General features: G+C 36.5%; 1 long non-coding RNA gene across 18 annotated transcripts in view; it reads left to right on the top strand.

Annotated features, from left to right (window-relative positions):
• The window catches only part of LOC140609909 (uncharacterized), a 470,386-nt gene that overhangs the window by 203,002 nt on the left and 243,954 nt on the right, over positions 1-23,430 (top strand). Inside the window, exon 4 of one of the 18 annotated variants that reach the window (XR_012011647.1) lies at positions 22,068-22,255. The exons of the other annotated variants lie outside the window; for them this stretch is intronic. This is a non-coding gene — a long non-coding RNA (uncharacterized lncRNA). The remainder of the gene's footprint in view (positions 1-22,067; positions 22,256-23,430) is intronic. 18 annotated transcript variants of the gene reach the window in all.

The raw sequence follows: 23,430 nt of genomic DNA, 5'->3' as shown, positions 1-23,430 counted from the left end.
TTCATTATGCTGAAAATTCTCTGTGCTTTGCCTATTCATCCCTCTCTTTTCCTGAGCCCCTGGGACCACTGATCTCTTTAATGTCTGCATAGTTTTGCTTTTTGTTGGAATGAGAGAGTATGTAGCCTTTTTATATTGACTTATTTTACTTAGGAATATACACTTAAGGTTTCTCCAAATCTTTTCAAAGCCTGATAGCTCATTGCTTTTTAGTGCTGAATAATGGTCCATTGTCTGATATTCCAGTTTATCCATTTATCTACTGAAGGACATCTTTGATTTCTTTGAAGTTTTAGTACCTATGAATAAAGCTGTTATAAACATCTCTGTGTAAGTTTTTGTGTGAACATAAGTTTTTAACTTCTTTGGGTAAATACCAAGAGTACAAATGCTAGCAAAAGTATGTTTAATTTTGTAAAGAAACTGCCACATTGCCTTCTGAAGGAGTGGTACCATTTTGCATTTCTACCAGGAATGACTGAGAGTTCCTATTACTCCACATTGTTAACAGCATTTTGGTGTTGTCAGTGTTTTGGATTTGGCCATTCTAATAGGTTTATGGTGGTATCATGTTATGGTTTTAATTGTCATTTTCCTGATGACATATGATTTGAAGCATCTTTTCTTATGCTTATTTGCCATTTTATGTAGGATCTTTATACTGAGAATAATAAATGAGATTAGTTTGTAGCTTAGTGTGTGTATAATCTATAATTGTTTCATAAAAAAAGAATTTGGAAGTTTTCCTTTTATTAAAGTTTAAATTGATTTCAAAATGGTCATTTTTAAGGATTTATTAGAATCACTCTACAAACTCATCTGGCTCTGATGTTTTTGTCTTTGTTTCTGTTTTTATTTTTTTAATTTTTTTATTTTTTTATGGAAGAGGGATTGGGTACCAATTTGAAACCTTTATGTATTTCCTTTAAAATCATTTTTGGGGGTGCTAAGGATGGGGAATTGATTTGTTTAGATTTTTAAATCACTTAGCTGTGGGAACTTACTTTCCTAGAAAATTTTTGGTTTGATCTAATCTTTCAAACTGGATGAAATTAGGAAAAGTTGACTTTTATAATATAAAAAATATCTGTGAAGTACTATATATTATTACAGTGTGTGTTTTATGGCATCCCCATTTTTCCTGCTAGGTTAATCAGTAGTTTTGTTTTTGAAGAACAAACCTTTTGAAATGTTTTGGAATGTATTGTTTTCTGTTTATCTTATTAATTTTTTTGACTTGTTTCCTTTTTTCATATATTAAAAATTTAATCCTTTCTCTCATAGAGTTCTTTATTTCTTAATAATAAATGTATTTCAGGGCTTGAATTTTCCTCTTTGTACTGTCATAGCTGTATTCTATTATTTTTTAAAAGAAATTGTGCAATTTAGCTTTCTTCCTTGATGAATGTTTAAGAGTTTATTCAATTTTGAGTAAAAGGGATTTATTTTATAATGCTACTAATTTTTAATTTTTCTACCATATAAATGTTCCTATGTTTTTTGTTTCATAGACACTTATGATTGTTTTAATTTTATTTTGAATTGTTCTTTTACATAATAAACTGCACATATTTGTTATATTTAATATTTTTGGCTTACATTCTTCTTTTTTGATATTATAACCAGGAGCTTTGCTTTCTTTTTGTTTGTATGATATATTTTACTCATTTTTTAATTTTTGACCTGGATCATGTTTTTGGGTGGTGGAGTGGTGATTATGTCTCTTGCATTAAGGGTATTTTCTTTAGTTCATATCTAACTCCCACCATTCAATTTTTTTTTTTTTAATGTTTAAAATTTATTAATGAGAGACAGACAGAGGCAGAGGGAGAAGCAGACTCCCTGTGGGAAGCCTGATGCAGGACTCAATCCCAGGACCCTAGGATCACCACCTGAGCCAAAGGCAGACATTCAACTACTGAGCCACCCAGGTGACCCCTCCCACCCTCCAATCCTATGCTTGATATGCTTGATTGGAAAAAATGTACTCAAGGAAATTCTTTAGGAAATACTATAACTTCCACTATTGTTATTTTATTAATAGTATTATTATTTGAGATGCTTGCTCTACAATAGCATCCTTACCTTTTTCTTTTGGTTTCCTATTTAACCTTCTAAGATTCCCTATGTTTGTTTTATGGGCCTGGGGGGGTATTTAGCTATGTTCTTCTCAATGGGCCATTAAGTAAGAACAAGTAGGAAAAAAATGTTAGAAACACTCTACAGCAATTAGTTGAGAAAAATAGAAAAACCAAAGTAAAAGACTTGTCAGTCCTGGACCTGTCAAGTTGTTTCCCTTGGAAAAGGATTGGAAGGGATTATGTCAGAAGGGATTATGTCAGAACTTTGATTTATAAAAAGATAATGATAACGTTTTTCTGTTTCTCTGGTTCATTCCTCTTCTGCTTGGATACTACATCACCTTATGGTTAATGTTTGCTCTCTGTGTTACTAGGCCTATACTAACTCATTAGCACTCCTCAACAGTTGCTAACATAAACTTGCTTTGGTTATAGTTGGTAAAATTGTCCTTTGTAGACATTAATTCACACAGTGTGAGAAACAGATTTTATTGTGCTAAAACAATAGCAAAGAACTTTGAATCTTATTTAAGAGCATGTGATAACATAAATGCAAAAAGAGCTTTTATGGAGAAAAAATGTACCAAGAAAATCCATCCTTGGTTCAGGTTATAGATTTTTCTCTTCTTAAATTTGTCTTGTAAAATGCTTCACAGAAACTATGGGGAATACATACTTTTCCCATTCTTGTAACTTAAAACGATACTGTGATTCTGCTACAGTGAGAATAGAATGCTCACAACAGCACATTTTTATTCTTTGTGAGAATTCTATCAACTTAAACATTTGTATCCATAATCATGCTCTCATTTTGACATATTAATGTCAGTGGTATGTTAATTTTTGATGTTTTCATCCTTTTTGTCATAATTGTTCCTCCTTAATTTAATTAAATGTTTACTGTCATAAAACTAATTATATCATATCTCTGAGTGATTTGATCTGTGGAATGACTTCACAATGTGCTGTACTTGCTTCATTTTGCCTAAGGGAAAATCATGATAAGGAAAGGATACATTACTATCTCAGCATATATAAATTATACTGAGAGTTCTGTTATCAGCTTAATTGTTTAGGTGGAGATTAGTTTGTGAAGGGAGATTTCTTTTTTAAAGAATTATTGAGGGAGTGGAAGTGAAAGAATATAAACATTGAGCGTTTTGGTGTAAATAAATGTTCTTAACTAAGCTATTTTGAATGATTAACGCTTTGACCCTCCCCCAGAGAATGCTGGCATAGTCGTGCTTTGTTTGATTCTGGCCACTTCTCTGTTGGCTGTCACTGGAAAATGGATCTATTATAGTACTTTAATTTTGACTCTGAAATTTCCACTCATATTTTTAAACACACATATTCATGCAACACACACAGTATTAAAGCACAGTTTTTGAAAAGCAGTGACCTATATGGAATCATGTAGACTTAGAGTCTAATCATTCATAGTTTTGTAGCTTTGAAGTTGTACCATTCTGAGCAATTTTCTTGACTTGTCAAACCCTAAATTCTCAGCTGTCAGTGACAATTACAATACCAAAATACCAACCTTACAGAACTGTTCTGAGGATTAGACTAAGTATGTAAAACACATAGTGCATTATTTGGTACAGAGGCTAAACTCTATAATAGTTACAGTAGAATTGTTGTTTTTACTGCTATTAATCAAGTTTTGAAACAAAATGGAAAAATCACCCTTAATTCTATTCTTTTAACAAAACAATGTCTACTTTTTTTAATCACTGGTGTGTGTTTATGAATTCTTGTTTGAAAATTTGTTTTTAATCTACAAATGTACAAAATTTACAAGGCATTTTATTTTCAAAAGTATTTGAAATCATATTTAGTTATTGTTAATTGAAACCAAGGCAAAACACAAAATTATGCTTGCTATCAAAAGCACTGTTGATTTAATTATGGCTATTTTTAATGAATGTATAATATTCCATTAAAGTTGATATTCCTTAATTTAATTATTGATCCTCTATAGTTGGATATTTATCAAATGTTTTTTTAAATAAATAAGAAAATATTGGAGAAGCATCTGGAATAAGCATTTTTATTCCAATGAATTTTTTCCTAGAGTAAATTTTCGTGAGAGAAATTACTGAATCAAATGGTATGGCACTTATATGACTTGATATGAAATTGTTGTATACTAGCTCTACTTTAAAAAAATATGGGATTATGTCAAAAGCAACAAGAATTCTTAAGCAGTAGGACACTTTTGTTGGATAAGTTTTTTGAGAGTCTATTCATTTATACTAAAAACTTCCACCCTCTTAACAGACCCTTTAAGCCATAGAGGGGATTGTCCAGCAGCCATTTGGCACAGAATACCACCCTGCTGAATGCAATTAATGCAATTAACCTTTTGGGCACTAGAGGCAAGCTGAGCCAATCAAAATGGCAGCTGCAGAGTTACATGGAAACTGTCCCTGTTTTCTGGCCAGATTGTGAAGGTCAGGAAGATAGGAATGTCACCTGTATCAGGTTGTAGGAGGAAAACAGATGGCTATTTTGAGTAGGATAGTTTGAATGAAGGTTTATTTGAAGAGAAACCAATTACAAAGGTTTGGGAAGAGTATAAGGAAACTGCAAGAGATACTGAGGGAACATGAGGCTAAAGACTGAAGCTCTAACCTTGAGGAATGAGCCAGGGGAATGCATTTCTTGCTTCTGGTCCTCTGCTGAAGTTCCCAATGTCAAGCCCAGCCGGAAACCAGAGTGCATAAGAGTCCTTGAACACAATATACATTTGTCAACTTGAGAGAGCAGAATTGAGGAGAAAAATTGTTTGTGGAGTAAAAGACAGAAGGCAAATGGAAGATATCTGTCCTGTACTCATCTTTTAAAACTTTTCTGTGCCTTACACTCAAGCCTGCCATGTTTTCAACGCCAGTAAATAAATGTTTGAGGTTCTGTATTTTTGTGTGCTTTATGTGTTTTGTTTCTGTGTAGGTTAAACCATTATGAAAATTTTTTGTCTTCCTTTAAAAAATCTTCTATTAACATTTTTCTCCCTAAATTGGATGATTCAAAGACTTGAGTGATGTATTAGTGATGAACCAAACTATTTCTTTTGATTTTAGATATATAAAATATGCATATGTCTATACATATATACATCTTAATATAGGTATCTATATGGATATATTCATCCATCTCTCTCTCTCTCTATATATATATATATATACACACACACACACACACACAATCTATATACATATACGTCTATTTATGTATACACATACACACAGTCATTTAATCCATGAGAAGTGGTTGATAATAAACAGCAAGAAGAGGAAAATTAGTAGTCATATATATAAAAAAAATCTTTGATATATCTGGAATTTGAAAAACAATGCTAGTATATTTTTACATTTATACTGAAATAAAATATGTCACATACTGCATACTCATACCCTAGCTAAGAAGCAAATGCTTCATGCCACAAGAGCAAGTAAAAGAGGAGCCTCAAAAAAAAAAAAAAAAAAAAATTCCTAGGGCTTTGATTTCAAATCCTAATTAGTTGTACTTGGAAAATTAGTTCCAAGTACAGATCTTGGCACTTATAATTGTGAGCTGACATTGAACTCACTTTATTTTAGACTTTTAAAGCAGATTAAACTCATGTTAAATTAAGTTTTTCTTCTTTCCTGTTGCCGTTTGAACATAAATCTTTAAACAATTCATCAACACTGCTTCTCTGGCTTCTGGGAAAAGGGTCCATTCTCTCATCCCAGCGACCAATGGTTGGTTTTCATGAGCCTCCCAGTTTTCCACTGATGAAAATTTAAGCAGCTTAAATCTTTCCTACAAATTACCAGGTCATTTAAAAATAAATTGGGCTCATTTTAATCTAATTCCTAATGCACAACTGCCTGGGGAGTTATTTTCAGCTCCGTTTGTTGCAGTTTGCAATTATCATGCTCCTTTTAAAGAAAAGAAAAGTAACAGGACTATATTTTATGTGAATTACCAATGATCTTTCAGAGCAACTCATATTTAAGCTAAATAATGGGAGGAATGAAAGACAGAATGGGGAATGATACAGGCTTGAAAAGGCCCAGCAGAAAATAGAAATGGTAAGGACCTATAGTCCAGGTGCTAATATTTTACCTTTTTGGGTCTTGCAGATCCCGGGTCTGCAAATGACAACAATTAAGGTAAATAATTGAAAGGACTTGATTTTTCTAAGCCTGCCAATTCTGATAACATGACTGTGAAGCCACCAGCCAAATTTTACTCTGAGGATTCTGATTTTGAGAGGATAGGACTTGTATGCTTAGTTACTAAAATGAACAGTATAATTCAGTCATTGATTAAACCAGAGGGAATTGCTTCGACTCACAAGCCTCAGATGACAAAATCAGAATTGATTTCTTACTTATCCAAGTTCTGTATATTATAAGAGTGTGGGAATTACAAAAATCATTTCTACACCTCAGATGGAAATGTCTGTCTCCAATGCTCTATGCAGTGTGCTTATGTTCATGAGTTTAGAAGCACCTGCAAGATGTAAATCGAAGGTTGTGGGAATTCAAAGGAAGAAAAAAATGCTGTCTGATTTCAGAAGGAGGAGGTGGAGTGTTCTGAGTAGCCTTTGTGGCAGAGGGGGCTGTTGGATAGGGAGGTAGATCAGATTTAAGACAGTGGGGAAATGAGTGCATTGGACTTTTGGTCAACAGTGGTAGGGGAGGGAGAAGAAACATTAGGCTTAGTTTGCCAGGAAAGGGTTTCAGACAGGGGGTCTAGTGAGCGATAGAGTTGTGCTGCGGGTCAGTTGGGCCAGATGGTGGAATGCTTGACTAAGGCATGTGGATTTTCTGCTGTGGGCAGAAAGGAACCTTTAAAATAATTTGAAGAATAAAATGCCGGATTAGTAAAGACAAGATTGGGAATCACTTTTATTCCTTTCTGAACAGATACCATAATGTTGTTTTGCCACTTTGGCATTTTAATGGCAACTTTAAATTTCCCTCTCCCCCCAATTTAGAGTGAACAGAAGGAGCTGTACTTCTAAAATAATATTGACATATGAGCTAGCTTTCTACAAACATAAAAGAGGATAATTAGCAAACATATGTTGATTCAAATTTAGGTTAAAAACACTCACATGTATTTAAAAGTGGATACCTTACCATTTGGATGGCAAATAGCTAATAAAAAATATCATTCTATTTAGTTCAAGGTCTCCTAAATTTAATATAATTCTCCATACATATTTTAGATGATAATGATGACCATAATAATAATGATAATCTAATAACCTAAGTGCTTTACATGTAGTATTTTTCAAATTCTCATACAACTCCATCAGGTAGGTGCTATTATTATTCCTATTTCATAGACACAGGGACTGAGGCACAGAGAGCCTGAATAATGTGATGGAGACCACACAGGTGATGAGTGGAAGAGCTGGGATTTGATATAGTATTTTGACCCTGGAGTCCATGTTCCTAACCAATTTTTCAGGTTGCCTCTCCTAGCACAGTAGGGGCTATAATGCAGGCTATGGGAACAAAGAAACTGAGACATAAGGACAATGAATTAAATAAGATCTTCTAGAAACAGGAAAATATAGGATTGCTAAATTTACTTTTGGCTTAAGACAATAGCGTATGGAAATGAATGATGCTTCTTGTGAATTGCTGCAAGTAGAAGGTTTTTGTTTTTGTTTTTGTTTTATCTTTAGTGACCATCACTCACATAGAAATTCGGCTGAAGCTAGAGTAAGTGGATGTTTAGCAGGATGAATGGGCAGTTCAAGAATTTGATGTATGGAAATCAGCACATAGATTCCTAAGGGTCAATCTTGTCCCCAAGGTGGACCAGGCCTGCTTAAATTAGGAAAATGTTGTTAAAGGAATCATTTGTGGTAGGGCATGTTCTCTAGGCCAGGAGTGGGGGAAGGTAGACACTGGCCCTCTCATGATTTGGGCAGATGATTTAGTGCTTGGTGTGTCATGGGATAAGGATTAAGTCCCTCATTTTTAATTTTTTTTTTTAATTTTTAAATTTTTTTTTAAAGATTTTTGTTTATTCATGAGTGATACACAGAGAGAGGCAGAGACACAGGCAGAGGAAAAAGCAGGCTCCCTACAGGGAGCTCCATGCATAGGTCCCTCATTTTGGAGTTTATCCTTCTAGAGTCTTGAAGATTACCACAGGGAATAGCATTAGTTCCAGGGAGGAATCCTGAGCAGGGGGAAGAAGCGGCTACTACATGGGGAACTTTCTATCTGAACATGTCTATGTAGTGATAAAGAGCTGGCAATACTTAATAGAGGTGTGCTGTAGAAGTGGTTCTGACCTGGAGATCTTGAATTGCCTGTCCTGTTCTTATCCTCCTTCCCATTCTCTTCTATCACAGCTTAGTTCAAGTTCCATTTTCCATTTTATTTCCCTAGTTTCTATAAAAAACTGCTTTGGCTAAAGTATCTTAAATTATTCAAGCATTCATTTATTCATTAATTTATTCATCAGCTATCAATTAACTATGTAATATATGCCTGGCTCTGTACTACATGTTGGGTATAGCAGGACAAAACAGACATGTCCCCTGGTCTGATGAAGTTTACTGTCTACTGGGATAAAGATTTATTAAACATGCATAATAATATAATACCCTGCTAGCATTGTCTTTTTTGCGTAAAAGTTCTTAGTAGGTTTTTATTTTCCACCGAATGCAATTTGTAAAGACTGTTTAATCAGAAGTTCAAAGACTTTGAAAGCTTGATGCCAGCCTCACTTTCCTGGCTTTTTTCATTATTGTCTTCACTTGGATGTACTTGATTTCCAGCTGAAAACTGCCTATATTTTGCTGCCTTTCAGGCTTGGGCCTCATCTTCCCTTTACTTTCTGTGATCACCTTGTCTCCACCAGTTTTGCCTGCCAGTCCTAGAAGGTCCACCTTAAATGCCATGGTCTTCTTTAAACTTTTCTAGATCTTAAAGTGACTCCTTTGTCCCCTTGACCATGTATGCCTTTGTGTTTACTTAATGGCATCATCTTCTTGGTGCTTTGGTGATTTGTTCAGGGATGGGTATTTGATCCAGTCAGAGCTATAGAGACTCGGTAAGGACTTTGCTAGAACCTCAGGACGCTAGACTTTTGCTTTTCCTTGTTGTCTTTAAATCTGAGGGAATGTGAGCCATTTTCTTATTAGGAGAGGAAATCCTGTTTGAGAATGGAACCAACTCAGAAAAAAAATGGGGAGAAGATAGAGAAGAGTTCCTAATGACCTCAATTCATCCTCTATATCCTGCTGTGCCCGAAGCAAATCCTGCCCTTGGTGGTCAGTTATAGAAGCTGATAATTTGTTTGTACTCAACCAGTTCAGATTTGGCTTTCTGTCATTTACTACTAAAATATTTCTAACTGACCTGTCAGTTTGGTCGATGCCATAATCTTATTTTGATTGTTTTAAATCCAACTGTCCTTCTTTTTCTTGAGAAGGAATCCATGGCCTCAGGATGAGACAGACCTGAGTTCAACTACTTATTATTCCACTCATTAGTTATATTTGTCAGGGAAAGATGCTTAGCCCTTAGAGCCTCAGTTTCTTTATCTGTAAAATAGGAACAATAAATCTTACTCATAGAGTTGTGAAGAGTATTAAATAGAATGATATTTAAATGTTTAGTAAAAGGTTTGTTCCTTTCCCCATTCTTTGACCCTGGTCCTCTAATTCTTCTTTTAATATTCATTTCAAGACTTTTCTCCATGTATTCAAATAAAAATAAATAGGCAGAATTTTAAAAACTGTTTGCCTTTAAGTGATCACATATAAATATTCATATAGTCTCATGTGAGCCTCTGAACAAATTTGTGAGACCACAGTAGATAGCCTTATTTTATAGATGGGTAGAGAGAGTGAGACAAATGTCTTCGATCCACAGCTGGGAAGTGTCAGATTGCACTCAGATTCAGGTGCTCTGAGAATTCTACTTTTATTTTTAACTGCTCCATTAGCTCTCCCAAATCAAGTAGGAAGAGCAGACCTACGTGATGAAAAATGACTGAAGCAGGCTTCTATCATCCAGAAAGGGCAAGTGAAAAAACTCAACATGAGTGATGGATATGAAACTGGAAGTTTGAAAAGTCAGAATTACCCAGTGGTGTCTCTGATGTGTTTGAAACCTTCTGGGAAAAGAGCACAAAGGAAAAGATTATTCCATATTAAAATTCTTCTGATATTAAGTGGGAGAAAGGACAAGAGAACTTCCTGTCATTTTTGTCACTTCAGAAAGATTGCTTTTAATTCTATTTGGTTGAATAGCTGGGCTAAAGCTCCAGGTAATGTGTAGGCTCAGCAGCTTCCACATGACAGTATCTTGGGATCTTTGAGAAGTCACCAGCCCTTGCTGTTCATGTTTCTTTCTCCTTGCCTTCCACTCTGCAGATGTAAGCTACAAGCTACTCTATAGGATTCAGAGAAAATACCTAATGAGGATATGACATTCTGTATGGATTGTAAAGATCCCATCTTTTCTACAGGACTTTGTAACTAAAAATTTTGAGGGCAGTTTTCCAGCTCTGTTTTGTTATGGGGAGAAAAAAAGGCATGCATACAGAATTACCTGTGCTATCAGAGGCAGACATACTGGGATGGTAGGTAGGTAGTTTCCCTGGCAACATTACTGACCTAAAAGTACAGTCCTCTGCTCATTTTTATAGTCATGTGTAATATTGTTAGGAGACCTAGAGATGCTGGATATTTAAGCCCAGAATAAAATTGGAAGCATTATTACCTTTACTTCAAAATAGAGATGGAGAAATCCAACAGAAGTCACAGTACTCGATTCATTAATATTTTCAGCACCTTCTCATCTTTTTCCTATTCTATTTCAGAAAACCATGGTATCACTCTAGAGTGTGAATTCATGAATGGCAAGGATTTCAATGGCAGACACATACTTTCAAATATTTTTTAAATCTATGGGCTTTATTCATAAACGTTCAGCATTTTCATTTAAAATCTGTATAACTCAAGGTGAGGAACATAAAGTATCAGTGATTGCTGCAGCAGAATAACACTTCAATTTAATATTCAAGTCAGTTCAAGCTCAGTTCCATCTTTCTGGACTAGTCATATCAAGGATTTAAAAGTTTGAAAACACCATAAGACCCTTTTTTCTTCCAAATCTCATGACTTTGTTTGACCTTTGGGCTACCACTTTGATAAACTCTTTATTATAAACCTTGGCTGGCAAGCCAGGATGTGGCTATTGTTAATTCTGGTCTGAATCTGTATTTGAGGAATGCCTTACAAATTTGTAAGCAATTTTACTGGTCATGTAATTACCAGGTCTTGGTAGTATATTTCTATTTATATAATTTAAAATATTACTATGTTTGTAAATAGAGGCTTATGATGGTTTCCAGCACATGGAGAGCTATTCTATTTGACTTCCAGAATCCTGTCAAATTTGAGAAAGATACTCTGCATCCCTGAAGGCTACTTTTGGGGAAGGGAAGTTGAAATTCCCATATTTTCTGGGAAGGCTGTATTAAGTCATTTAGAGGGAAGACCATGGGCCACATGGCCTACACCTAGAGGTTCAAATCATAGTTCTTTCCTTGTTGATTCCTTGGTAACTGACAAACCTAAAGCTAGAGAAAACCACAGTTTCTACAGATGGTGTTCCTCCTCTGGCTGTGTCTCTGACTCCCAGATGTGATGTGGATACCAGTCTTGAGCTGTGTCTGCAGAATGTCTGTACCAAATTTTATTTAGTTGAATAGATCAATTAAAACACCAAGCAGGAGGTAGGCTCAGCAGCTTCCAGATCCCAGTCTACTGGCATCTCTTTGAAGTCATTAACCCTTGCTGTTCATGTTTCTTTTTTCCTCTCTCTCTCCTAATCTACAGATGAAAACTACTCTATGAAAATGCCTGACAGTGTGGATATAATGTCCTGTATGGGTTATAAAGACCCATCTTTTCTATAGGACCTTGCAAGTATAAAATTTTTGAAGAACATTTGTCTTGAATAATGATGGAGTCTTTAGATCTGATCCATTTGTATAATGATGGAGTCTTTAGAGCTGTTGTTGAGGAAATTGATGAATATGTGTAGGGCATGGTTTTTGACATTTTAAAGTAATACAAAACACAACTCTTCTTCTTAGTGTGCTGGTCATCAGGTGGTGGGGACATTCCAAGAACTGAGGGCCAGTGCTAGCCAATGGTGTGATGGGTATGAATTGTATGAAACAAAGACCACATGAAGGGAAATACTGGGAAATAGGGGTGGTGAATTAGATTGGGGTTGAGTTTCAGAAGGCCTTGAATGAAGGATAAGTTAGGTACTCAGTTCTATAGATAATAGGGAGTTTGGTGGCATTTACAATTTCCAGGTGGTATTTTTGGGAAGATTCATGAGGTCAGGGAGACTACCTTCTTTGGTGCTCACCTTGCATAGAGTCTGGCACATAGTTGGAATGTGAATATTAGGTGAATGTGTAAATGAATGAAGCTGTATTATATATAAAATAGGAGATTGGAAGTTCTTAAAACATTCCAGGGATGAGATGAGGGCCTGGAGGCAATGGGAATAGAAGAGGCCTGGGACACATAAAAGAGGCAGGGAGCCTGCCTTCAGCCCAAGGTGTGATCCCGAAGTCTCGGGATCGAGTCCCATATCGGGCTCTCTGCATGGAGCCTGCTTCTCCCTCTGCCTGTGTCTCTGCCTCTCTCTTTGTGTCTTTCATGAATAAATAAATAAAATCTTAAAAAAAAGAAAAAGAGGCAGGGATTGATGATGTAATGTGGAAGTGAAGCTGAAGGAGGAACAAAGAAATAAATACATGAAGGAATGAAGGAGTCTAAGGTTGAGAACCAGATTAGGAGATTGTATTATTCCATTTTACAGAAATGGCAACTTTAGTGAGAAGACCATATTTGGGCTTAGATATGTGGCATTTTAGCCTATGACTGTTGACAGGCTGGCATAGACAGGACTGGTAGGCAGGTGAAGACCTTGCCTGAATGTGGGGTCCTTTGAAGAGTGGGTGGAACTGGTTAAAGAGAAAATGCAACAGTATTCCCAACTTTGAACTACATAGGCATTACCTTTTCAGGGCAAAGTGGGATAGCAGAAAGTTGGAATCCTGTATATCTGCATTTAGATCCCAGTATTGCCATTTTCTGTGCTTTCTAAGAGTCAGTATAGCCTAGTGATTAAAGGCATGGTGTCCAGAGCTGAAACAACTATGTGCAAATCCTGGCTCTGTCACTTACTAACTGTGTGACTTTAGGCAAATTACTTAAACTCTCTATGCCTCTATTTTCTATTTTCTAATCTCTTAAATTAGGATAGAAATAGAACGTACTACATGGGATACTTTCAAGGATCATTTGAGTTACTATAAGTAAAATACTAGGGCTTTGTAAGTACTGGGTAATAATAATCATCATCTCTATTTAGGGGAATCACTAGTTTGAATTATGTTTAATGTCTAGAGGACTCAGTACCCTGATTTGTAAGAGTGGGTTTGATAACTGAAAAGAAATATACTTCCCCTTTTCCCAAAAGTGATAAATGTTCCATTCTAAGTGAGCTCTGGTTTTTGCTTCATGGGATTACTTGAGGTTCTTTGTGGCTTATTATACTTTACCATTTGATAATCCATTTATTTTCCCCAGACTGACTGCTGTTAAGGCAATATCCAGATGAAATTGATGTTTTGACACCTCTAATATGAACCCTCTGTCCCCACTGTCTGTGTTAGGCTTTTTCAGTTGCAACTGTTAGAAAAAAAAAATCAAGCAAACATTAAAAAGAGAATCGACTCATATAGCTGAGAAGTCTGTGGATCATTTTATCTCTTGGTGTGACTGAATCTAGAAGCTCAAATGCTATCATTGGGGCTCCATCTCTTCCTTCCTTTCTTGCCTCTCTCTGTTCTATGGAGATTTCTAGATGAAATATATCCCATAGAATACCTATTTACCAGTTCAAGGAAGGAATTTCAACTGTCTTTACTTTGGTGACAAGCCTCAATTCTTAATCAGCCATTTTATTCAGAGTAATGGTCTGCTGTGATTGGCCTGACCTGGGTCACATGCCACTTTTATGGACAGGACCCAGGTCTATAGGCAGAAGAAGTCAAAGGAAGGTTTTTGGGAAGTCTGGAAGGATACCTACTCTAATCCATTATACTCAGTTATCTACAAATGTAGGCTGGGAATGTTTTTCCCTCTCTGTTATTGAATACAGAAACCATAAAAACAGGGTTCTTTTTATTCTCTCTGGATTGGTTTCTTGTCAGTTAAAACAAAAATGATGCAAACTCTTCTAAGATTCAGTGCACCTAGAATAGTAAAAGAAATACCAGGTGTGGTTTGAGTTAGTCCCTGGGTGTCCTGGAACATTTGAGAACCGGGGCTGGTTGAAAGTACTCAAAGGTTGGCTGTAGTTAGCTTTTGCTAACTTTTCCAGGCACCATGAAGATCAACAAATTAATGTTTCTGGATCCTTTAATATCCTCATGTCTAAGGACTAAATGCTTCCCCACAATGCTTCATTTTGATTAATTTTAATTTTTCACGCATAATCCTGAAACAGAGATAGTTTGTTTTATTTCTAAGCAATAAAGCTGTTCCTTCCACTCCCCTCCTTTTCCTTCTTTTTTTCCCCTCTTCTTGTACACTATGTTAGCAGTGTTAATGTTAGTAATACTATATTACTTTGAGCACATAGTTCTGGTCACCCTAAATTCTCCCCAGTTTCATTCTTTGTTCTGGATTTCAGATTCTCTGTGTCTAATGTATTATTCACTATATGATTCTCACAGAAGAAGATCTATTATTTACAAGGTTGTAGGATTTCTGAAATTCCACAAGGTTTCTTGTGAGTTTGTAAAAAGCATGCTTGGGTAGACAGGTTTGTTGTCGTACCACTTGCAACCAGCATCCTGATATATGGACTTTATTCTCTGGATGATGCTTTGTTCCGAACTCTTGTATATTCCAGCAAGAAATATTTTGATGCTTTGTATATTAATATGACCTATCAATTCTATCCCTCTTTAATTTCCAGAATTTATAGAATCAATGGCATTCAGCTATAAGCATCGTAAACTAAATCAAGGACTGTGTGCAGCGCCCAGAATTTGTTGAGTTGAACTCATTCTCCAGATAAGTAGGCAAGATTAGATTTACCACTGGAGGGCAGTAGGGTGATGCATCCCAGAACTGAGAGTTTGTGGGTATTTCTGTTTCTCTTACCTTGTGAAAAGATTGGTTTTACAACTTTTTAAAAAAGGCTTAAAAAAAAAAAAAAAAAAAAGACATATCCTTTGTCACTGGGCTATATTGGAGCTCAGATAGGCTAAGATGTGGTCTTTCTAATTCCAATAATGCTTTTGGTTTCTGTAGCTATTGGTGTGCTGGTAAATGTTTAACAACAAGCCTTTTTGGGGAAAAACCCTGATTTGCAGCATTTGCCAATTTCTGTGGTATAAATATTTCCATCGTGGCTAATTTAAAGCTACTGATTTAATGTTACTGATTGTGGTGTTAGGATAAGATGTGTACAAATTGGCCCATAGAAGCTGGCTCTAGCATACCCTTATTAGCTATGGTCACTTCTCATTTAGTCCATGCTATTAGTTTTGTTTTCAGATGTACATGTCTTCACTCTTTCTTAACAATCCAAAAACCAGAGAATACATGCCTGATCATTTTTGTCTCCTCACAGTGCACCCAGCACAGTACCTTAGACATTTTAACTTTTTCAATGAAAACTTTTGTCGATTAACATACATACAAAGCAATGACCAAATTATCCATGAATTAACAATTGAATTGTAATGAAACCTTACAATTATAGTGTAGCCAGTCCGTAGTTCAAGAAACAGTATGTTATTAGCATTCCAGGAGCCCCCATATACCTCCTCCAGTCACTAACTTTCTTCTGTCCTAAGTTCTACCTCCATAAATTGGTTTTACCTGTTTTTTGAAATTTCATAAAAATGGAACCAGATAGTACTCAGTCTTTTATGTCTGCCTTTTTTCACTCTGCATTGTGTTGTGTGATTTATTCATTTGGTTGTACATAGTTGTACTTCAGTTTCACTGCTGTATATAGTATTCTATTGCATGAATATACTACAATTTATTCATTCTGCTTTTTCTTTTTGTTTTTTAATTGAGGTATAATTGACATAACTTAGTAGTTTCAGGTGTGTGATATGATGATTCAGTATTTGTGTATATGGTAAATTGATTACTACAATAAATCCACTTAATACCCATCACCATAAATAGTTGCAAATTTTTTTCTTGTGATGAGAACTTTCAAGATCCACTCTCCTGGAGGCTTTCAGATACTCAGTACAGTATTACTGACTGTAGTCACCATGCTATACATTGCATCTCTATGACTTACTCACTTTATAACTTATAAGTGGAAGCTTATTCCTTTAGATACCCTTCTCCCATTTGCCCACCTCCCAACCTCCTACCTTAGGCAGTCACTTCTCTATATCCCTAAGTTTGTGTGTTGTTTTGTTGTGGATTTTTTTTTTTTTTTTTGGTGTATATGTGTTTAGGTTCTACATATAAGTGAAATCATATGATCTTTTTCTGTCTGACTTCATTCACGTAGCAAAATGCTCCCAAGTTCTGTCCATGTTGTCACAGATGACAAGATTTCATTTTTCTATCACTGAATATTATTCTCGTGTGTGTGTGTGTGTATGTATGTAGATCTATGTATATCTATATATCTCACATTTTCTTTTCTTTTTTAGGTAGGGTCCATATCCAGTATGGAGTCCAGCGTGGGGCTTGAACTCACAACCCTGAGATTAAGACCTGAGCTAAGATCAAGAGTCAGATGCTTAACTGACTGGTGCCCCTCACATTTTCTTTTACTACTCATGGATCGATGGACATTTAGGTTGTTTCCAAGTCTTGGCTATTATAAATAATGCTGCCATGAACATGGGGGTGCATATACCTTTTCAAATTAGTGTTTTTGTTTTCTTCTTAAAAACATCTAGAAGTAGATTTGCTGGATTGTATGGTAGTTCTATTTTTTTTTTTAAGATTTTATTTATTTATTCATGAGAGACAGAGAGAGACAGAGAGATGGAGAGAGACAGATAGGTAGAGACACAGGCAGAGGGAGAAGCAGGTTCCATGCAGGGAGCCCGACGTAGGACTTGATCCCTGGTCTCCAGGATCACACCGTGCGCTGAAAGTGGCGCTAAACCGCTGAGCCACCTAGGCTGCCCTGGTTCTGTTTTTAATTTTTTGAGGAACCTCCATACTGTTTTGTCTAGTAGCTTTGTTAAGTTACATCTCTACCAAAGTGCACAAAGTTTCCCTTTCATTTATCTTTGCCAAAACTGATTATTTCTTGCCTTTTTTGATAATAGCCATTCTAATGGGTGGGAGGTATTGTCTCATTGTGGTTTTGATTTGCATTTCCCTGATGATTAGCGATGTTGATTGTCTTTTCATGTATCTGTTGGCCATCTGTTGTGTTCTTTGGAAAAATGTCTATTCCGATTCTCTGTTTATTTGTAAATAGAATTGTTCTTTCTTTGCTACTGAGTTGTAAGTGCTTTATATATTTTGGATAGTAATCCTTATTGGATAAAATACTTGTAAAAATTTTCTCCCATTCAGTAAGTTGCCCTATTTTGTTGAAAATTTCCTTTGCTTATCCGAAGTTTTTAGTTTGATGTGGCCCTGTTTATTTTTGCTTGTGTTGCCTTTGCTTTTGGAGTCAAATCAAATTATCCACAACACCCATATCAAAGAGTTTACTGCCTGTATTTTCTTCCAGGAGTTTTATGGTTTCAGGTCTTATATTCAAATTTTGAGTTATTTTTCTGTGTATTGCTAATTCTTGTTTTAAGATAGTAATGTAGTTTCACTCCTTTGCATGTGGGTGTCCAAGTTACCCAACACCATTTATCGAAGAAACCTGTGTTTTTTTATTAATTGTATGTTCTTGGCTCCTTTGTGGTAAATTAATTGACCATATGTGGATAGGTTTATTTCTGGGCTTTGTTGTCTGTCCATTGATCTATGTATCTGTTTTTATGACCACAAAGCCCAACCAATTTTGAGAAAGAACACAACTGAAAGCATCGTCTCAAAATTGATTGGGCTTTGTGGTCATTTTTGGTTCCATACAAATTTTAAAATTATTTGTTATATTTATGTGAAAAATGCCACTGGACTTTTGACAGGGATTTCACTGAATCTGTAGATTGCTTTGGGGTATGAACATTTTAACAATATCAATTGCTTGAGTCCATTAGCACAGAATATTTTTCCATTTATTTGTGTCTTTTAAGTTTCTTTCATTAATGTCTTTTAGTTTTTAATGTACAGATCTTTTACCCCCTTACATAAGTTTATTCCTAGGGATTTTATTTTTTGATGCAATTGTAAATTGGATTTTTAAAAAATTGTCTTTCTTATGGTTTGTTTTTATTTTTTATTTTTATTTTTTAAAATATTTATTTATTCATGAGAGATACACAGAGAGAGAGGCAGAGACACAGGCAGAGGGAGAAGCAGGCTCCATGCAGGGAGCCCGACATGGCACTCGATCTGGGGTCTCCAGGATCACACCCCAGGCTGCAGGCGACGCCAAACCGCTGCGCCACTGGGGCTGCCCAGGGTTTGTTTTTAGTATACAGAAATACAACATATTTTTGTATATTGGTGTTGCACCCTGAAAATTTCCTAAATTTGTATATTAGTTCTAACAGTGTTTTGGAGGAGTCTTTAGGATTTTCTATGTCAATAATGACATCTTCAGATAATGACAGTTTTATTTCTTCATTTTCAACTGGGATACTTTATATTTCATTTTATTGTCTAATTCCTCTGGATAGGACTTTCAGTAGTATACTGAATAGAAGTATCAAGGGTAGGTATTTGTGTCTTGTTCCTGATGTTAGAGGAAGAGCTTTTGGCTTTTCGCCATTAAGTATGATGTTAGCTGTTAGTTTATCATATACAGCCTTTATTATGTGGAGGTACATTTCTTCTATATCCACTTTTTTGAGGGTTCTTTTCATAAGTGGATGTTGAATATTGTCAAATGCTTTTTCTGCATCTTTGAAATGATCGATTTTTATCTTTCATTTTGTTGATATAATATACTACATTGATTAGTTTGCTGGGATGGAAGCATCCTTGCATACCTAGAATAAACCCCACTTGATCATGGTGTTGATTCTTTTAATGTATTGTTAAATTGGATTTATTAATACTTTGTTAGAATTTTTGGATCTGTGTTCATCAGAAACACTGGCCTATAATTTTCTTAATTTGTGGGATGAGGGTAGGGAGTGAGAAGGGAAGGGTTGGGAGGGAAGTGTATAATGACAACTTCCTGGAGGAGATTTTATCTGATTTGAGACCTAGAAAATGAGATAGAGAAGGAGCATTTTTCAGGCTGAAGGAATAGCTTGTGCAGTGAACCAGAGGAGGTAGAGATGGCTCAATGAAGTAGGGGAATGGGAAATGATTTTCACAGTATAGTTGAAGGCTAGTGTGGGCAGGGTAGAAGAAGAAGGTGATTAAACATGAGACTGAAATGGAAGTTAGATTGTGGAAAGGTTTTGTATTCTCTTGCAAAAACAAGGGTAACTACTGAAATTTTTAAGCAAATTTGGCTATGAATTCTCCAATTTTTGGTGAATGGAATAGTTTGGGGCATCTGGCATAATCAAGGTAGAGCCTACCATCTTGGCTTTAGGAATAAGGTTTCAAATCATGTCTGAGAAGTAGGATCAATGATCAGAATTTTGTCATTGTGTACTAGTAAACTAGCTCTCTTGTGGACAGAGGAGGAGAGGTGTGAGCTCTAATTTTAGTGTTGGCTGATTTCCATGGTGTAAATATTCCTAACCAGTGTGCACAATTACTGAAACTTTAACAGTTGGCTCTTGCAGCCAGATGAGCCTACCTCAGCACCACTAGTTTTGCCACCAAGTTTACTCCAGGACAGAGCTTCTAAAGATAGCATTAGAGGTCCTTAATTCTGAGCTCTCAAACTTTATCATACAATGCTCTAACCAGGGGCACTTGTTAAAGCATACATTTTCTATTTCCAAAGATTTTTATTTTGTCCCCCAAAGTTTGATTCTTTACATCTGGGATGAGGCCTGAAGGTTTGCATTTCTCACAAGGTCCTAGGTAATGAATCTGGGGACCATGCTTTGAAGACCACTGCCGTCAAATCAACCTCTTTGTTCCTACCCCTAGATGAGATTATTTCCAGATTTTTATGGAGGAGATGAGCCTATAGAATATTGCTCCTTTTACTAGATAAGAAGGAAATGAGACAGACTCATGTTAGTCATAAAAGAGAAGACATTAATGGCAGCATCATGAAACAGAAGGAATCATTCTTTAAACTAAGAATATTTGGATTGAGTATTGCTTTGGCTGGATAAATGAAGCTGTAGTTTTCTACTTGAATTGTAGATAATTCTCCTACCTACAAAATGGGCACTCTGTTATCAGTTATGTGATAGGATTATTTTAAAGATCATGTGAGGGCAGCCCCACAGGCCCAACAGTTTAGCACCACCTTCAGCCCAGGGTGTGATCCTGGAGATCGGGGATCGAGTCCCATGTCAGGCTCCCTGCATGGAGCTTGCTTTTCCTGCTGCCTGTGTCTCTGCCTCTCTCTTTCTTTCTGTGTCTGTCATGAATAAATAAATAAAATCTTTAAAATAAATAAATAAATAAAGATCATGTGGAAAAAAAATAAAGATCATGTGAGGCAAATACGTTTATTATGACAAACTATCATTTATAACGACAAGCACTATACAAATATTAGCTATTGCTTTAGAAATAAGTCTGAAGTTAAAGCTCAGAGAGGTACAATGATTACATAGCTAGAAGCAAGACCTACTCATTTTCAGTTTAGTGGGCTTTCTCTTACATTAGTGGTTTTCAAATATTTCTTTTAGCCAAGGGACCCTTTCTTCAAATGAAACTCTAGGAGCAAGAGCAATATAGGAAATAATGACAGAGGAGGTGGTCTGATTAAAATAGGAGAAGGATGGGATCCCTGGGTGGCGCAGTGGTTTGGCGCCTGCCTTTGGCCCAGGGCGCGATCCTGGAGACCCGGGATCGAATCCCACGTCGGGCTCCCGGTGCATGGAGCCTGCTTCTCCCTCGGCCTGTGTCTCTGCCTCTCTCACTCTCTCTCTATGACTATCATAAATAAATAAAAATTGAAAAAAAAAATAAAATAAAATAAAATAGGAGAAGGAAGCAAGCACTGCATCCTTACAGCAATCCCCCTGAAATCTTGAGATATCACAGTCCAGTGTGAAAACCTAAGTGCTGGCCTGCTATTTTCTGGAAGCAATTTCTGAATGAAGTGACAGCAAGCAGGTTCAATAGGAACTATGATGGCTTTGGGTAAGTTCAGCACCAGTGGGTCTCAAGTTAGCACATGAACATCACCTGATAGAGCTTTGAAAAATCCCGCTGCTTAGACCACACCCCACACCAACTGTATCAGAATACCTGGAGTATGAACAGTTGTCTATACCTTTAAGTACCCTCAGTGATTTAAGTGCACAGCGCAGGTTGATAACCAGACATATACTAGTAGTTCTCAAAGTGTGAACCCCAGACCACCAGCATCAGCATCACTGGAGCTTGTTAAAAATGCAGATTTTCAGGCTTCACCCCAAACTCTCTGCATCAGAAAATTCTGGGGTTAGGGCCTAGACATCTGTGTTTGAACAAGCTTTGCAGCTTTAGCAGCTATAGGCCTGAGAGGGACCCCCTGCAGGTGTTTCTGAAACCAGAGGTCACTTCTATTATCTGACAAGCTAGAGATGCACATGGCTGATTCTTTGTGTTCTCAGTATTCTCTAGTGTAACACCTGGTTGTTTATGGGGTTTTTAATTCTTACAAGTGGGGAGAATAAAGTGATACATATATTTTACATGTGTTAATTATTTTTGTTGATTTTGTTTCTCAGTTTAACTGAAATTGCTATGAGGAAATCAGAAAATGAGGGAGACTTTGCCTGTCAGGAAAGAAAGGAATAGGTCTAGATTTGGGTGAGACAAAGGAACCATGGGGGAAGATGTGGAATGCCAAAATTGGGGAAAAAAGAGAAATAAAGAATTCTGCGGATTGCTGTGCTCCTTGCCACTGTTACCATAGGTAAGAAAAAAATCTATGTAGAAAATGGTGAATGTACCAGAGCTATACTGGCCCAGAGCCAATGGTCTCCAGTCACATGCCCTTAACTTACCTTATGGCTGACATGAGTCCATCAGTCCCCATCTCAGCTTTCATGTTCAACTGGATGTTTCTGCTGGGCTACTTAATGATTCTGTGGGTTCCCTTCCCAGTACTGACTATAGGTTATAATTACTCTTTTGGTGTGTGTACTTGTTATTATGTATAGAGACCATAAATTCTTTCTCACGAGTGTCCAAGATGGCCCTCAGAGATTCTAACCTTCTTGCAAGCCTATCTGTACATATTCCCCTCCCACAGTGACTAGGGCTAACCTTTTTTTTTAAAAAAAAAAAAAAAAAAAAAGAGAGAGAGAGAGCGAGAGAGAGGCAGAGGGAGAAGCAGGCTCCATGCAGGGAGCCCAATGTGGGACTCGATCCCGGGTCTCCAGGATCACTCCCCGGGCTGCAGGCGGCGATAAACCGCTGAGCCACCAGGGCTGCCCGGACTAACCTTTGTGATCAGTAGAGTATTGTGGAAATGACAGATTGTGATTTCTGAGGCTAGGTCATAAGAGACATTGTGGCTTGCTTTTTGGTGTATCACTGACTCTGGGGGAAGCCAGCTGCCATGTTGTGAGGATACTGAAGCAGCCCCAGAGAAGAGTCTATGTTGTAAGACCTCCTGACAATAAGTGAAATAAAACTGCCATGTGAATGAGCCATCCTGGAATCAGATCTCCCAGTCCCAATTTAGCTTTCAGATGGCACAGATGTGGCCAACATCTTGGCTAGAAACTCATGAGAAATCCAAATCGGAACTGCCCAACCAAAACACTCCTGAGTTACTTACTCCAAAAGAGTGTAAGATAACAAAATGTTATTGTTGTTTTAAGCTGCTGAGTTTGGGGATAATCTGTTACAAGGCAATAGATAACCAATGTACTCAAGGAAGGTAGGGTCACTGTGTTTTGCTCTTCCTCAGAACTTAGCACAGTGCTTAGCTTATAAATTCACTAAATATTGTTTCAGCCTTTAAATGTTTTTTCCTCCCCCCCCCCCACTTCACATGCACATACACCCACCATTCTCTGTGTTTTTTTTACCTTTTTTTTTAATAATAAATTTATTTTTTATTGGTGTTCAATTTGCCAACAT

This window comes from Canis lupus, chromosome 19, assembly GCF_048164855.1.
Source record: "Canis lupus baileyi chromosome 19, mCanLup2.hap1, whole genome shotgun sequence".
NCBI lineage: Eukaryota > Metazoa > Chordata > Mammalia > Carnivora > Canidae > Canis > Canis lupus.
Note: the sequence above shows the minus strand (reverse complement) of the source record. Positions and strands in the feature narration are given on the sequence as shown.